General features: G+C 47.0%; 1 non-coding gene across 1 annotated transcript; it reads right to left on the bottom strand.

Moving 5' to 3' along the window:
- Positions 1-3,715: 3,715 nt before the first annotated feature.
- Positions 3,716-3,822, bottom strand: LOC112425786 (U6 spliceosomal RNA). The gene has a single exon (XR_003016934.1). It is a non-coding gene; the product is annotated as a U6 spliceosomal RNA (small nuclear RNA).
- Between the last annotated feature and the right edge of the window lie 11,352 nt (positions 3,823-15,174).

The raw sequence follows: 15,174 nt of genomic DNA on the forward strand, positions 1-15,174 counted from the left end.
AGTCCAACGAGTGGGCCCGAGCATGCGCATTAAGAAGCAAAATAGTAGGCCTGGCTCGGTGGCTCAGGCCTATAATCCCAGCACTTGGGAGGCTGAGGTGGGGAGGATCGCCTAAGGTCAGGAATTTGAGACCAGCCTGGCCAACATGGTGAAACCCCATCTCTACTAAAAATACAAAAATACAAAAATTAGCAGGGCATGGTGGCACGTGCCTCTAATCCCAGCTACTCAGGAGGCTAAGGCAGAGAATGGCTTGAACCCGGGAGGCGGAGGTTGGGGTGAGCCAAGATTGTGCCACTGCACTCCAGCCTGGGCAACAGAGCGAGACTCTGTCTCAAAAAAAAAAAAAAAAAAAAAAAAAAAAAGCAGCAAAATGGTGGTAGAGTTTAACTGGTATATGACCTTCTAGGAACATTTAACTGGTAAGAGTAGAACGCCTCAAGTGAGCATGCGTACAACTCTAGTAAACACACACTGCGCATGCTCCCTTCCCAAGCGCTAGCTGGCCACTGCGCATGTGGACAGCCCACCCCAAGGGAAGAACACAGGAGCGGGGATGCAAGACCCCGGAAGTACGCCAATGTATAGAACCCCAAGTCAAAAAGTCAAACCGCACGCTTGATCTCTGAAGTTGCCCACTTGGCCCTCTTCCAAGTGTACTTTCCTTCCTTTCATTCCTGCTCTAAAGTTTTTTAATAAACTTTCTCTCCCGCTCTAAAACTTGCTTGGGTCTCTCCTCTGCCTCATGCCTCTCAGTCGAATTCTTTTGTCTGAGGAGGCAAGAATTGAGGTTGCTGGCCGGGCGCGGTGGCTCAAGCCTGTAATCCCAGCACTTTGGGAGGCCGAGGCGGGTGGATCACGAGGTCAGGAGATCGAGACTATCCTGGCTAACATGGTGAAACCCCGTCTCTACTAAAAATACAAAAAACTAGCCGGGCGTGGTGGCGGGCGCCTGTAGTCTCAGCTACTTGGGAGGCTGAGGCGGGAGAATGGCGTGAACCCGGGAGGCGGAGCTTGCAGTGAGCCGAGATCACGCCACTGCACTCCAGCCTGGGAGACACAGCGAGACTCCGTCTCAAAAAAAAAAAAAAAAAAAAAAAAGAATTGAGGTTGCTGCAGACCCGTAGGGATTCACCACCCATAACAGTAGTTGCCCATCGGCAAAATGAGCGTGACAAAACGTCCACTTCCCAAGCTCTTGATGAAGATAACTTGGATAGTGTTCACAGAAGATGTTGGTCGTCTGCCCTTCTCCTTCAAAGCCTCCTTTGTCTCTCAGTGTTCTGGATTGAATTGGTAATCATAGGTTTTGGTTTTCTTCTGTTTCTCACTTTCTGGGAGTGTGAGATTGGAGTTGTGTTTTAAGATGTAGGTTTTATTATTATTCAGGTATGGTGAGGCCAACAGATCAGGAGGTGACTACCATTGAAAAGATAGCTTTTATACGCAGAGTTCCTTAGAAACAGGAGCCTCAGGAGCCTATCAGGTAACACGAGGTCGGTCAGGAGGCAGAAAGGGCCAGGGGAAAGCAAGGGTGAGAACCTCTACTGTGGTTTTCACAGGAGGGACTGGGCATGGCAGGGTCAACAGGGAAGGCAGGTTTAGGATTGGCCAGTTGGAATAATTTCTGCAGGCTCTGAGGTTTAGAGGGTGTCTTGAGTCATCTGGTATCTGGTCCTGGGATGATTGGGGCAGAATAATTTTGCCCCCTGGAGTGTAAGAGCCAGGTAAAGAAGGTGGCTTGGAGTATGGCATCTGGATCCGTTAGTTTGTATATGAAAGTCCCACGACCAGGGGACGAGTTTGCTGTCTCTAAAAATTGGCTAACCCTGGGAAGGGCAGTCTCTTCCAAGTCAGTGAGCCCCCAGATACCAGAGCATCAAGAATATAGAAAATAGGCCGGGCACAGTGACTCACGCCTGTAATCCCAGCACTTTGGGAGGCTGAGGTGGGCGGATCACAAGATCAGGAGGTTGAAACCATCTTGGTTAACACAGTGAAATCCTGTCTCTACTAAAAATACAAAAAATTCTGGGCATGGTGGCAGGCGCCTGTAGTCCCAGCTACTCAGGAGACGGACGCAGGAGAATGGCGTGAACCTAGAAGGCAGAGCTTGCAGTGAACTGAGATCGGGCCACTGCATTCCAGCCTGGGTCACAAAGCGAGACTCTGTCTCAAAAAAAAAAAGAAAGTGGCCGGGTGCGGTGGCTCAAGCCTGTAATCCCAGCACTTTGGGAGGCCGAGACGGGTGGATCACGAGGTCAGGAGATCGAGACCATCCTGGCTAACACGGTGAAACCCCGTCTCTACTAAGAAATACAAAAAAAACTAGCTGGGCGAGGTGGCAGGCGCCTGTAGTCCCAGTTACTCGGGAGGCTGAGGCCGGAGAATGGCGTGAACCCGGGAGGCGGAGCTTGCAGTGAGCTGAGATCCGGCCACTGCACTCCAGCCTGGGCTACAGAGCGAGACTCCATCTCAAAAAAAAAAAAAAAAAAAGAAAAAAAAAAAAAAAGAAAGAAAGTAGAAAAAAGAAAGAAAATAATAAAATTGGCCAGGTGTGATGGCTCACGCCTATAATCCCAGCACTTTGGGAGGCCGAAGTGGGTGGATTACCTGAGGTTGGGAGTTCGAGAGCAGCCTGACCAACATGGAGAAACCCCGTCTCTACTAAAAATACAAAATTAGCTGGGCATGGTGGCACGCGCCTGTAATCCCAGCTACTCGGGAGGCTCAGGCAGAAGAATTGCTTGAACCCAGGAGGCAGAGGTTGCAGTGAGCCGAGACTGCGCCATCACACTCCAGCCTGGGCAACAAGAGAGAAACTCCATCTCAAAAATAAAAATAAAAATAAAAATAAAATAATAATGATAAAATATAATCAATGCAGCTAGTGAGTGGGGGAAACAGACCGGCTCTCCTGTGGTTCCTATGATCCAGAGTTCCTTGACCTAACCCTGCCTGTATACGGGGCTACTTAATCTCCCGCCTGAGAATAATAACCATTAGGAAAATGGCCTCTCTTTCCCCCGGTTCCACAAAGATTCTGACTTTCCTAGACCCCCTCAGCAATCTGCTCTCTGCTGTCTTCACATAGAAAGGTTTTAAACTCATAATGATAAGTATCTCAGAGAGGTTAAGAAATGACCTCGATGGGAAGAGGGTAAAATCGTCCCTGAAAAATTTCAACGCAGATGGCTGTCTTTCAAAGAGGAGACCTTAAAAAAGAGAGATAAATGCGTAAACTAATAAACAGCATAACAAAACATATTTCCAAAGGAGGGTTGCCGCTCAGCTGTAAAACCTCATTGAAGTCTAATCGTGGTAAGAGACTTTGAAATAATAAACCTAGCTGCAAATTAGGAATGCCTGCTAATGTAGTAATTTCTACCTAAGAGGTTTTGTGTCCAAACATGTCATTTGAGACTCCAGGCAGACAAAGGAGGATGCCCTTGGAAACAGGGCTGCCATTCAGCCCGGCAGCCCGAGGGCATTGGATTTCCTCACTGGGCTCAATAACATTTTCAGCCACATTAGGCACCAGCTTCAGACCTGGTGGGAAGCAAATTTAAGTGTCTCTTTTAGTGAAAAACAAAGAGAATGCTGTATTTCACAAAAGAAAGAAATTCGATCACTCTTTGGATTGGCAGACCTGGAATCTTAATGATTAAATTTGACAGTAGCTTGTGCTTCTATAAGTTGATTTATTTTGCTATTTTAAACTATGGGATCCTTCATGAATTTGCGTGTCATCCTTACAAACGGGCCATGCGAATCTTCTCCATATTGTTCCAATTTTGGTATATGTGCTGCCAAAGCAAGCACAGAAGTTGATTTTTAAAGACATTTTTGGGCTCAGAAAACTTAACCCAAAGGGATGGAATGCCCCAGATCTTCTACTGAGCACAGATTCTTCAACAGCCTAGGAAAAATGTTTATCCTATTCACATTTATCTTTGTAATCCTAGGGATAAATGAATGAATGATCCTATAAACAGAGAGGCAGTCCCGTGGCGCTGATGGAGTAATAGATGACTCAACTCACCAATTCATTGATACATTTAATCATTTAGTCAATTTGAGGATATAAACTGATGGCTGCCATGTGCCAGGCATTTGACATACAGAGTTAGCAAGAGAGATCTGTGGCAAGACACAGAAATAGGGGCATCTGGGGGGTGGGGAGTGGAGGTTCTCATACCTGTAGGTAGAGAAGAAGAAAGGCTTTTGGGAGCTGCAGAGAAGAGAAGGACGGGAGCTGTGGGTGCAGGGGAGGGTATGCAACAATGGGTAAGGACACCCGATCCAAGAGCAGGGAGATCTCTGGTCCAACAAACAAAATATACAATTTTTTTTTTTTTTTTTTTTTGAGTCGGAGTTTCGCTGTTGTTTCGCCCAGGCTGGAGTGCAGTGGTGTGATCTCAGCTCACTGCAACCTCCGCCTCTCGGGTTCAAGCAATTCTCCTGCCTCAGCCTCCTGAGTAGCTGGGATTACAGGCATGTGCCACCACGCCCGGCTAATTTTATATTTTTAGTAGAGATGGGGTTTCTCCATGTCAGGCTGGTCTCAAACTCCTGACCTCAGGTGATCCTGCCTGCCCCGGCCTCCCAAAGTGCTGGGATTACAGGCATGAGCCACCGCGCCCGGCTACAAAATGTAAACTAAAATACTAAGAAACCAAGGATTGAGGGGTGAATGGAAAATATTTACTATCAAGCAAAGGACCCTAGACCAGTCTAGAGTCTAGGCTCTAGGGGATGAATTTAGGAAAGGTGAAATGGTGTCTTTTAAAGCTAAGGGATCATGAATGACCTCTGTCCCAATTTAGAAGAGCAGTCTTGGAGTGTGGTTGAGGGGCTAGTGTATTAGACAACCCTTGGACTTGCCAGAGGGAACCAGCTGTGGGTGTTGGTGTCACTCGGCTCCCTCTACTGTGTACATGAAGTACCCAGATGGGATCATGGCATCCAGTTAGGTCTACACAGTTGTCAGCTGGTCAGGGGCCAGGTCAGGATTTGTCATAGCAACGACAGTAGACAGAAATTGCTTGGGTGGGGATCATCCTACCCCAATAACTCTGGCTCTTGCATATATTCTGAGATGCTTGTGTTAGGAAAAATCCTAAAATGACCCCATTCATGAGATTTCCTGTTCTCATCCCATGGTCTAGGAATACCCTGATTAGGCTCCATTACCTGGTAAAAAGTGATTTTGTAGATGTCATTAAGGTCACTAATCAGTTGATTCAGAGTTAATCAAAGGGGGAATTTTCTGGGGGGCCTAATCTAATCACAAATCCATTACAAGCAGAGAGTTTTATCAAGTTGATGGCAAAAAGGGAGGTCAGAGAGATGGAAAGCATAAGATTTTGATGCATTGTGAAGATGGAGGAGGTCACAGGTAAGGACCAAAGAGCAGCTTCTAGGAGATGAGAGTGACCCATGGCTGACAGCCCACAAGGTAGCAGGGACCTTGGTCTCATAGCTGCACAGAACTAAATTTTGCCAACAAGCTGAATGAACTTGGAAGCAGCTTCTTCCCTGGAGTCCAGCCTAGCCAACACCTTGGTTTTAGCCTTGTGATACCAGAACAGAGAACCCAGATGGGCCTGCCCAGACTTCTGAGCTACAAAACTGTGAGTTTATACATAGGTGCTGGTTTCAACACCTATTTGGTGTTTGTGGTAATTTGCTTGTTGTTGTTGTTTTTTTTTTTTTAGAGACGGGGTCTCACTATGTTACCCAGGCTGGAGTGTGGTGGCTATTTTCAGGCATGATCCCACTACTGATCAGCATGGAAGTTCTGGCCTGCTACATTTCTGGCCGTGGCTGATTCACCCCTTCTTAGGCAACCTAGTGGTCCCTTACTTCTGAGAGGTCACCATATTGATGCCAAACTTAGTGCAGACCCCTGATTGGCATAGGGCACTAAGGCCCAGAACTCCTGGACTCAAGGCGTCCTTTGGCCTCAGATCCTGAGTGGCTGGGGCTACAGGTGAGCACCACCATGCCCGGCAGTGATAATTCGTCATGCAGCAATGGAAAATTAGCACAACCTTCTGAGAGTCAGACATTGGGCTAGATGGAATAGAGACATAGCGGGTGCAGTCAAGAACATTTAATCTTGTGAGGACAACAAATGTAGGCTGGTACAGAGAAATGCAGGATTAAAGTTCAGATGGGTGGGGCATGGAAAATCATTGAAAAATCACTTCAGAGATGTTCTGAGAAGAGACATGGGGTGGCTGGGTGCAGTGGCTCACGCCTAGCACTTTGGGAGGCCGAGGCGGGTGCATCACCTGAGGCCAGGAGTCTGAGACCAGCCTGGCCAACATGGCGAAACCCCCGCCTGTATGAAGAATACAAAAATTAGCCGGGTGTGGTGGCAGGCGCCTGTAATCCCAGCTACTCAGGAGGCTGAGGCAGGAGAATTGCTTGAACCTGGGAGGCAGAGGTTGCAGTGAGCTGAGATCACACCACTGTACTGTAGCCTGGGCGACAGAATGAGACTCTGTCTTAAAAAAAAAAAAAAGAGAGAGAGACGGGGGCAATGGGATGTGGTGATAAGGATGGCATCAGGGATGAGCTTGATGGTCCAATGATAACATAACTCCCAACATTTAGGTGGTTCTGGGGCCCCAAAGATGCTCTATAGAGAGATGGGCATGCATAGAGGAGTGAGTCCTCCCTTTCCTTTTTACATCAAAATCAATGGGAGAAAAAAAAAATCAAGAAGTGAGAATTTGGTTAAGGAGAGGATATAGGGTAAATGGCTCTTTTGGCTAAAAATTAATGAGCTGTCCCCTAAGGTGTTTATTACAGATACCTTTAATAGACTATATCCGTTTTCCTTTAAAAGATGTTGCTACTGCCCAATTATCCAAAATTCTGTTTCTTTTCAACAGTATTTTACAAAAAGCCAGCACATTAAAATAAAAGGAATGTTTCAGAACCCTGGGGAGATTAAGCTGTCAGCCAGCTGAGGCAGATCTTCTCTTGAGAACAGATTAATTTATTCTTTTTATCTCTGCACATCCTTCCCCAGGACCCCTGAAAGATGAGGATGTAAGTGAAGAAAATATTCCGACTACCAACTTCTCCGCTCTCTGAAGGGTGAGAGGTGGGGAGGGGTGGCAGTGAGGTTGGGCAATGGCAGATGGGCAGAGGGAAAAGAAGCAAAGAAGCACTGCTCACTGAACTATGGCCTGAGAGGTCCCCAGAAACATTGCTTAGAAGGGGGCCATCTGCATCCTGCCAATTAGCATCCCAAAGACCTTGATAAATGGATGGCAAAAACATCCATTCCCCTTAATGTTTTCTTTTTTTTTTTTTTCTGTCACCCAGGCTGGAGTGCAGTGGCATGATCACAGCTCACTGCAACCTTGTCCTCCTGGGCTCAAGCAACAATCCTACCTCAGTCTCCCAAGTAGCTGGGACTACATGCATGCACCACCACACCCAGCTAATTAAAAAAAAAAAAAAGAAAGAGAAATTATAGAGACAGGGTCACGCTACATGGACCAGGCTGGTCTTGAACTCCTGGTATTAAGCGATCTTCCTGCCTTGACCTCCTAAAGTGTTAGGATTACAGGTGTGAGCCACTTTGCCCAGCCTAATGTTGCTATATTTACCAGTTTGCTTTGTTAGGACAATGTCTCTCCTTCAGGTTCACAGAACATGTCCCCTCTTCTTTCCCAACCTAAAATATCATAGCAAAAGATTGGAGACCTCAGATTACAAAGAAATAATCCAGTGACAGAAAATATTTACAACTGTACAAATCAATTTCTTAGCTTCCATTCACCTGCATATCTACCCTGAGTACCATGGAACCTATCTTGAGTTTGGGTGTGGGTGAGAAGTTGAGAAGGGCCTGGTGATGATTCAATTACAGGGTATGATTGTGTTCTTGAAGGCGCCTTTCCCTCCTTGGCAGGTATACTGTGTGTACTTTTGTGCAGGACGTATGCTCAGCCCTTGCTTCAGCCTCTCTGTGCAGAGACACTTCCGCCTCTCGGCCTGCCATGACCTGTTCCTGAGCATCTGTCTTGTTGCAGCCACTCTGTGCTGTTGCTGCCACCTAAATACCTTGTGCTCTCTCTTCCTCTTTCTTTTTTATTTTTTTGAGACTGAGTTTTGCTCTTGTCGCCCAGCCTGGAGTGCAATGGTGTGATCTCAGCTCATTGCAACCTCTGTCTCCCAGGTTCAAATGATTCTTCTGCATCAGCCTCCCGAGTGGCTGATTTTTTTGTTTGTTTTTGAGATGGACTCGCGCTCTGTCTCCCAGGCTGGAGTACAGTGGCGCAATCTTGGCTCACTGCCACCTCCACCTCCCGGGTCCCGGTTCAAGCAAGTCTCCTGCCTCAGCCTCCCCAGTAGCTGGGATTACAGGTGTGCGCCACCATACCTAGCTAATTTTTGTATTTTTAGTAGAGACAGGGTTTCACCATGTTGGTCAGGCTGGTCTTGAACTTCTGACCTTGTGATCTGCCCGCCTCGGCCTCCCAAAGTGCTGGGATTACAGGCATGAGCCACTACACCCAGCCAGCCTGACATCTCCTTATTTACTAAGCAAATTTCTACCTATTCTTCAAGTCTCAACATAAACTCTAGCTCTATTAAGCTTTCAATGATTCTTTTCTTTTTTTTTTTTTTTTTTGAGACGGAGTCTCGCTCTGCCGCCCAGGCTGGAGTGCAGTGGCCGGATCTCAGCTCACTGCAAGCTCCACCTCCCGGGTTCATGCCATTCTCCTGCCTCAGCCTCCCGAGTAGCTGGGACTACAGGCGCCCGCCACCTCGCCCGGCTAGTTTTCTGTATTTTTTAGTAGAGACGGGGTTTCACCGTGTCAGCCAGGATGGTCTCGATCTCCTGACCTCGTGATCCGCCCGTCTCGGCCTCCCAAAGTGCTGGGATTACAGGCTTGAGCCACCGCACCCGGCCTACTCAATGATTCTTTTCAATGACAAGATCCCTCATGCTCCCACCAACCCTTGGTTGGCTTAGTGGACTGCGATCGTCTGTCTGTGAGGCTCTCTGTTAAACCCCGCGAGTTGAGGGAGAGCTCCTCTGTTGTTTTGTTCATTTTCACGTTTGTTTTTTGGAGATGGAGTCTTGCTTTGTCCCCCAGGCTGGAGAGCAGTGGTGCGATCTTGGCTTACTGCAACTTCCGCCTCCCAGGCTCAAGTGATTCTCCTGCCTCAGTCTCCTGAGTTGCTGGGACTACAGGCACCTGCCACCACGCCTGGTTAATCTTTGTATTTTTAGTAGAGACAGTATTTCACCATGTTGGCCAGGCTGGTCTCGAGCTCCTGACCTCAAGTGATCTGCCCGCCTCACCCTCCCAAAGTGCTGGGATTACAGATGTGAGCCACCGCACCCAGCCCGTTTTCATATTTGTGTTGCTAACCTTATTACTCTTCTGTAATTAATATTTGCTGACTGAAGGGCTGTAGAGATTACGGGCTGTCCTGTAGATGGGATGTGTGAAATGTTTGTCCTCTACAATGTCTGGCTCATCCTCCAAAGGTGCTCATTAAATCTTGGGCTTCTCATGGAAAAGGAGTGAACACATTGAGAAAAATGCAGAGCCCTTCTGAGTGAAGCCACCCAAAATGCTAACATACGTGGGAGGAGGGTTTATTTATAGTGGAAACAAAACAGTAAGACTTTGAAGGCCAGGTGCAGTGGCTCCCACCCGTAATTCCAGCACTTTAGGAAGCTGAGGCAGGGGATCACTTGAGTCCAGGAGTTTGAGACCAGCCTGGGTAACATGGCATAACCTTGTCTCTACAAAAAAAAAAAAAAAAAAAATAGCTGGCAGTGGTGGCATCCTCCTATAGTCCCTGCTACTAGGGAGGCTGAGGTGGGAGGATTGCTTGAGCCTGAGAGGTTGAGGCTGCAGTGAGCTATGATGCACCACTGCACTCCAGGCTGGGTGACAGAGCGAGACCCTGTCTCAAAAAAACAAAAAACAAACAAAAAAAAAAACCAAAAAAAGACTTTGGAAAGTACTTGTGAGACATTCAGGTTTTGAGAATTTGGGTTTGGTGAACTTATTAGAGAAGAAAAAAATAAGTAGATACCAGTTTCTTGTTGGCACTGGTCCTCATCTGCAGTCTCATTAACTTCCAATGCTGTCTACTTTTGGCAGGCCAAGGAGTTACATCCCTGGGGTGGTTTTTTTGTGTTTGCCTTTTTTTAACTTAACAGTGGAAAGGACAGGAGACTTGGAGTCAAAAACTCCCAAGTCCCAGCCTTGACTCTGCCACTCTCTGCTAATGTGACCTTAAGCTCTCGGTGCCTCAATTATGTCATCCTCAAAATGAGGGTATAACAATGGCAGTTGAGATCTCACAAGGCTGTAGTGACTCGTTAATGAGATGCCTTAGATGTAGTTGACAGATTTTTTTTTTTTTTTGAGACAGGGTCTCGCTCTGTCACCCAGGCTGGAGTGCAATGGTGCGACCTCAGCTCACTGCAACCTCTGCCTCCCGGGTTCAAGCAATTCTCCTGCCTCAGCCTCCCAAGTAGCTGGGAGGCTACCGCGCCCGGCTAATTTTTGTATTTTTAGTAGAGACGGGGTTTCACCGTGTTGGCCAGGCTGGTCTCGAACTCCTGACCTCATGATCCTCCAGCCTCAGCCTCCCGAAGTGCTGGGATTACAGGCATGAGCCACTGCGTCCGGAGCCGGCCGACAATTTTTTTAAAAAAATTTGCGAATCAGGCAGCCTCCTGAACCAGAATAGCTTCAGAGATACTCTCGGCAGATTCTTTGTTTAAAAACATTGTAACATCATTTAAAAAATGAAATGAGGGCGCGGCGCCGTGGCTCATGCCTGTAATCCCAACACTTTGGGAGGCCGAGGCAGGCGGATCACGAGGTCAGGAGATTGAAACCATCCTGGCTAACACGGTGAAACCCCGTCTCTACTGAAAAACAGAAAAAATTAGCTGGGCGTGGTGGCAGGTGCCTGTAGTGCCAGCTACTCAGGAGGCTAAAGCAGGAGAATGGCGTGAACCTTAGAGGCAGAGCTTGCAGTGAGCCGAGATTGTACCGCTGCACTCCAGCCTGTGAGACAGAGCGAGATTCTGTCTCAAAAAAAAAAAAGAAATGAGTTTCATACAGCTATAAAATAGGTATGTGTCAAAGATTTTATTTAACTCATTAATGAGGGAGCCAGTAAAGCTTTAAAAACCAATTGGAAGGAGATGCCAAATAGCAGACACATAAATATATGGTCAATTAGGAATGCTGAGTGCCTTTATTAATAGAGGCAGAACTGGCTTCATCGGTGGTGGTGGTAGCAGATTGGGATCAGTTGCACTTCAACTGGACAAAATTCATTTGCATGTCTATGCAGGAGTCATTGATATCAGTTTTCTAAACTCATAGGGTTGAAAAACAGCTCCTACAGCTGAGAAAGCAATGTGCAAATTGTAGTTTTCTTAATTCCTAGGCAATGTGTGGTACACACAGTGCATGTGGAAGGAGGCTGCCCGGCCTATTAAACTTTAAAAATCGTCTTTTTGTTTTTGAGACAGGGTCTCACTCTGTTACCCAGGCTGGAGTGCAGTGGCACCGTCAGGGCTCACTACAGCGTCGACCTCCTGTGCTCAAGCAATCCTCTTGCCTCGGCCTCCTAAGTAGTTGGTACAACAGGCACGTGCCACCACACCTGGCTAATTTTTAAATTTTTAGCTGAGATGGGTTCTCACTATGCTGCTCAGGCTGCTCTTGAACTCCTGGCCTCAAGTGATCTTCCTGCCTCGGCCTCCCAAAGTGTTGGGATTACAGGCATGAGCTATCACACCTAGCCCCATCTTATCTTTTGTGTTTTGTTTTTAATCTCCAAGACTCTTTATTGTCTTTTTTTGTTTTTTCTGTTTTCTCCTTATTTTTAATTTATTTTTTATGTTGAGATGGAGTCTCGCTCTGCTGCCCAGGCTGGAGTGCAGTGGTGTGATCTCAGCTCACTGCAACCTTGGCCTCCCAGGTTCAAGCAATTCTCCTGCCTTAGCCTCCCAAGTAGCTGGGATTACAGGTGCGCACCACCACACCCAGCTAATTTTTGTATTTTTGGTAGAGAGGGGGTTTCACCATGTTGGCCAGGCTGGTCTCAAACTGGTGACCTCAAGTGATCCACCTGCCTCGGCCTCCCAAAGTGCTGGGATTACAGGTGTGAATCACTGCACCTGGCCTATTGTTGTTTTTGAAGGACCTATGCTAAATTCTAGTTTTCAAAAAAGTAAAATCCTGACTCATGCAAATATAAAATGAACATGTATCAAAGATTTTAATTCATTCGTGAATGTGGAAACCAGTAAGCTGCTAAAATTGGTTCATGAGAATTTAATTTACAGAGATTTTTTTTTCTGTAAAGACATGATTCCTTTGCATTGCTATGAACAGGAATCTGTGCATTCTGATGGACAAGGAAAATTTATGTTGTCAGTTTTCTACAATTTCATCCCTACAGAATTGTTAAATAGCTTAGCCAGTCACAAACAACCCAAGACACCGGCCTCTGGAGTCAGATGATTCCTGAAAGGGCCTCTAGAAACACCCAGCACTCTACTACAAGGACACCAGGATTCTCTTGCCCATGTCCAAGTCTTTGGGAGGTTTTCCTGACCCCCAGTAGGTGGGCACCACTCCCCCATGGACAATCCTGTCTTTGCCTGCCTTTGTTGGCTTCCTCTCCTTTTCTTCTTTCTTGAGACAGTTTTGCTCTTCCCGCCCAGGCTGGAGTAGAATGACGTGATGCTGGCTCATTGCAACCTCTGCCTCCTGGGTTCAAGCAACTCTCCTGCCTCAGCCTTCCAAGTAGCCAGGACTACAGGTGTATGCCACTACGCCCAGCTAATTTTGTATTTTTTTTTTTTTTTTGAGACAGAGTTTCGCTCTTGTTGCCCAGGCTGGAGTGCAATGGCGCCATCTCGGCTCACTGCAACCTCCGCCTCCCAGGTTCAAACGATTCTCCTGCCTCAGCCTCCCGAGCAGCTGGGATTACAGGCACCCACCATCATGCCCGGCTAATTTTTTATATTTTTAGTAGAGACGGGGTTTCTTGATGTTGGTCAGGCTGGTCTAATTTTGTATTTTTAATAGAGATGGGGTTTCACCATGTTAGCCAGGCTGGTCTCAAACTCCTGACCTCAGGTGATCCACCAGCCTCGGCCTCCCTAAATGCTGGGATTACAAGCGTGAGCCACCGCGCCCGGACTTCCTTTTCTTCTTGACAGGCTCATGGAACCTTTATCCCACTCCTCCCATCCCATCATCTTCTCCATTGGACGAGATCCTAAGCCATTACCACCAGCCTTAGAGAAAAAGGTGTCCCATTGATGGGATTCAGGACATGCTACCCTCAAATATTTTAAGCTGCAATAATGTGTGGGCTAGGTGCCGTGGTGTGTGCCTGTAATCCCTGTGCTTTGGGAGGCCAAGGTGGGCGAATTGCTTGAGGCTAGGAGTTTAAGACTAGCCTGGGCAACATAGTGAGATGCCCGTATTTACAAAAATTTTAAAAATTAGCTGGGCACAGTGGTGTGTCTATAGTCCCAGCTGCCCAGGAAGCTGTGGTGGGAGGATGGGTTGAGCCCAGGAGCTCGAGACTGCAGTGAGTCATGATGGTACCACTGCACTCCAGCCTGGGCAACAGATAGAGTAAGACCTTATCTCTAAAAAAAAAAAAGTTAATTAAAAAAAAGAGTTTATGCAGGAAGATCTGACTTTCTCTGCTCTTTTTCCTTGAAGCAGGTTATAACACGTAGGAAGGATTTTCTGACCTTTCCCTGAAGCCGGTCATGAAATCCTAATGTAACAGGTACCCTCCTTCTACCCAGAGAACGACAGCATCTTCATCTCTGAAGACCCAGGGAGGGAGAGAATCTGAACAAACAAGCTTGCCTAGCCTCCCCATTTATGGCTGTTAGATCATACTTTTTTGCTACCTCATATTTCTCCATGACTGTACCGTTCATCAAATCTAGCATTAAAATACTCAGGTTTCACTGTTTCATTGGGTTTTCATTTTCTTTTTTCCTTTTTTTTTTTTGAGACGGAGTCTTGCTCTATCGCCAGGCTGGAGTGCAGTGGCACGATCTCGGCTCACTGCAACCTCCGCCTCTTGGGTTCAAGAGATTCTCCTGCCTCAGCCTCCTGAGTAGTTGGGACTACAGGCTCCTGCCACCACACCCGGCTAATTTTTGTATTTTTAGTAGAGATGGGGTTTCACCATGTTGGCCAGGATGGTCTCGATCTCTTGACCTCGTGATCTGCCCGCCTTGGCCTCCCTAAGTGTTGGGATTACAGGCGTGAGCCACCGCGCCCGGCCTGGGTTTTCATTTCCTTTTGAAGGCTTCATGCCGTGGTTAATTTACATTAATTACATTTGTATGCTTTTCTCTTTTGTTATAGGGGCTGCTGCCATGAATGTAAGATGGTAGAGGAAAATACATCTTTCCTCCCCTCCACTTGCTTCTTCAAACCTCTACTTCAAGACCATTCTCCTTTAATTAACATCCCTCTCTTCTGTTTCTCCAACTGCTCCTGTCCTTTATCGCCTTTGGCTTCTGTTCCATGCTTAGAAACATCTTTAAATCCCCTTTAACTTAAAAACAAACAAAAATATGAAACCACACAACTCTATTTGTGCAGGAAGGCAAAGGACAGATAAAACCCTTGACTTTTTGGTGGCAAATAGCAGAGATCAAGAAACGTTTTCCTTTAAGTGCCAGGTAGTAAGTTTTTTAGGCTTTGTGGGCCACATATGGTCTCTGTTGCATGTGTTCATTTTGTTTTTCTTTACAAGCCGTAAAAAATGGAAAAGCCATTCCTAACTTGTGGATAGTACAAAAACAGGCTGCAGGCCAGAAACAGGCTGCAAACAGTGTGCTGGATCCTGGTTTGCAGAAGCAAGCATTTATTTATGTGAGACGGAGTCTTGCTCTGTCACCCAGGCAGGAGTGCAGTGATGTGATCCCACTCACTGCAACCTCCACCTCCTGGGTTCAAGCAATTCTCCTGCCTCAGCCTCCCAAGTAGCTGGCATTACAGGCGCCCGCCACCATGCCCGGCTAATTTTGTATTTTTAGTAGAGATGGGGTTTCACCATGTTGGCCAGGCTGGTCTTGAACCCCTGACCTCGTGATCTGCCCACCTCGGCCTCCCAAAG

Source organism: Macaca nemestrina, chromosome 19, assembly GCF_043159975.1.
Source record: "Macaca nemestrina isolate mMacNem1 chromosome 19, mMacNem.hap1, whole genome shotgun sequence".
NCBI lineage: Eukaryota > Metazoa > Chordata > Mammalia > Primates > Cercopithecidae > Macaca > Macaca nemestrina.